Source organism: Solanum verrucosum, unplaced genomic scaffold (genome assembly GCF_900185275.1).
Source record: "Solanum verrucosum unplaced genomic scaffold, falcon-dt-bn FXZP01000136.1, whole genome shotgun sequence".
Lineage (NCBI taxonomy): Eukaryota > Viridiplantae > Streptophyta > Magnoliopsida > Solanales > Solanaceae > Solanum > Solanum verrucosum.
Window position 1 is genome coordinate 200,500 of NW_026020145.1, and position 2,890 is coordinate 203,389.

Below are 2,890 nucleotides of genomic sequence, written 5' to 3' on the forward strand. Positions count from 1 at the left end.
GAGTCAGTATCTGTAGAAGAGGTCAAAATATTGAGACAACAGATGGCTGAAATGTATGAAACTTGGATGAATGGGCAGGCTCCCCGATCTTCAATTCGGGAATACCTAAATGTGAATATGCCATTCCCCATTCAAGTCTCAACAAGTTACCTGGTGTATCCCCCTGGATTTAGGACCCTACGTTAACACATCTAATACTGCTGGAACTTCCTCGGTACACCCGTTGAATCCACCCATGATGAACAATCCACTCTTCATGCCAATTGTGCAAACTAATACAATTCCTCAACCAACACTAGTACAAAAATTCAATAATGATCATATACCCAAAGATCAATACGGCCAAGGTCAGTCCCCTAAATTGACTTTCAAAATTCCTGATTCTTACCACCACACTCATCAATACAGTTCCCCCGTCGAGGTTGAAAAAACCATTAAGGACGAGGAACATGAAGAAATTGCAAGAAAAACGAGGAGTTTGGAGCAAAACATAAGGAATATACAACGGCAGGGAGGACACAAAAGTGTCTCGTTCAAGGACTTATGCATTTTTCAAGATGTTCACTTGCCTATAGGGTTCAAAACTCCAAAGTTTGATAAGTATAATGGTCATGGCGACCCAGTGGCTCATTTGAAAAGATTTTGTAATCAGCTAAGGGGAGCCAAAGGAAAAGAAGAACTTCTTATGGCTTACTTTGGAGAAAGTCTAACGGGTGTAGCCTCAGAATGGTTTATCGATCAAGATATTTCTCGATGGCTGTTTGGGATGACATGGCGCAAGATTTTTCCAACAATTCCAATACAATATCAATATCGTTCCGGATCGCAATTCCCTAGCTAATATGAAGAAAAATCATCTGAAAGCTTTAGGGAATATGCCATAAGATGGAGGGAGCAGGCGCTAGAGTCAAACCGCCGATGAAAGACTATGAATTGATTGATGTTTTTCTCCAGGCACAAGAACCTGACTACTTTCATTACCTTCTCGCTGCAATGGGAAAGCCTTTCGCCGAAGCAATTAAGATCGGAGAAATGGTAGAGAACGGCATAAAATCAGGTAAAATTGTAAGCCAGACAGCCATTAGAGCTACCACGCAGCAATACAAAGTGGGTCAGGTAATTTTGTAAATCGAAAAAAGAAGGAGGAAGGGTCCATGATGACGTCTGGATCGAGAGGTGTTCAAATGGGCATGAACCACCCTTATGTTCAAGTCCAACAAGAACAATCTAATTCTCCTCAACATTATTACCCATCCCAATATGCAGTTCTCAACACTCAAGCATATGTCCGACCTCCTCAGCGCCAACAATGGCGGGCACCTGCCCCACAAGGTTCTCGCCCCCAACAACAAAATTTTCAGGCACCCCATAATCCACGTCCCCGGATGGATTATACAAGAGAACAAGGTCGGAAAGAAAACTTTACCCCAATTGGAGAGTCATATACGAGTTTGTTGCGGAAATTAGTACAATTGAGATTGGTTGAACCTGTCAATCCCTATTTTGTCAATCTGAATGCAAGAGGCTTTGATCCAACTGTTATATGTGAGTATCACGCTAACACTCCAGGTCATAGCACAGAGAATTGTTGGACTCTAAAAAGAGTCATTGAGAAGTTAATTGAGGATAAGGTAATTGAGATACGCAATGAGGAGGCGCCAAATGTCACCAATAACCCACTCCCTGCTCACAATAAGGAGCATGTTGTGGGGATGGTAGACATTTATGAAGATTGTGAGCAAACATGTAGAACAAAAATGGAAAGCAGGGATTCAAAAGAAGAGTCGAGTATGGTTTTAGAACCCATACAAAAGGCACCGATAATTGTGAATGGTGCAAGTTCAAATTTTGGAGACTCGAGAAAACTAGTGTTGTATGTCCCTGGAGCTGTAAAAAGAAGAGAAGTACCGTTGAATGGACCAAAATTATACATTCCTGTAAGCTTCGAACATTTGGTCAAAATCAAGAAAGTGTGAAAGAGCCAGTTGTGATACAAATTGCAACACAACTTCCGATGACAAACACCAAGACCGTTCCATGGAACTACAACAAAGTCGTTGTTACCCAAAGGGAAAGGAGATTATTGAAGAAACAAATGAAACAAGAGGATTAACTCGTTCTGGGAGGTGTTATGCTCCAGAAGAATTAAGAAGAGACAAACAAGCCAAAGAAAATCAGTTGCCGGTTAAAAAACCTGTCACTGAGGAGGAGGCTGAAGAGTTCCTGAAAAAGATGAAAGCTCAAGATTATTCTGTTATTGATCAGTTGAGGAAAACACCCGCTCTGATATCCTTGTTGTCATTACTCATACATTCTAAAGAGCATCGTGAAGTTTTGACCAGAATCTTGAATGAGGCACATATCTCAGAAAAATCACAGTGGGTCACTTGGAAAAGATGGCCAACCGAATATTTGAGGTAAATAAATCACTTTCACTGATGATGAATGCCTTTGGAAGGATCTGGGCATAATAAGGCGCTACATTTAACCGTGAAATGTGAAGAACACTATGTGAAGAGGGTCATGGTCGATGGAGGATCGGGTGTAGACATATGCCCTCTTTCTACTCTACAAAGGTTGAAAATCAACACGGATAGAATTCGTACTAATAATGTCTGTGTGCGTGCATTTGATGGCGCAAAATGGGACACTCTTGGTGAAATATACTTAACTGTTACAATTGGACCAGTGGAGTTCGGAATCACTTTCCAAGTAATAGACATGGACACTTCTTATAATCTACTTTTGGGTAGGCCATGGATCCACCAGGCTAGAGCTGTGTCGTCTACTCTGCACCAAGTGGTCAAGTTTGAGCATGATAAGTGGAAATCATTGTCCATGGTGAAGATGATCTCCCAATCACCCGAGATCTTCAATACCATTCATTGAG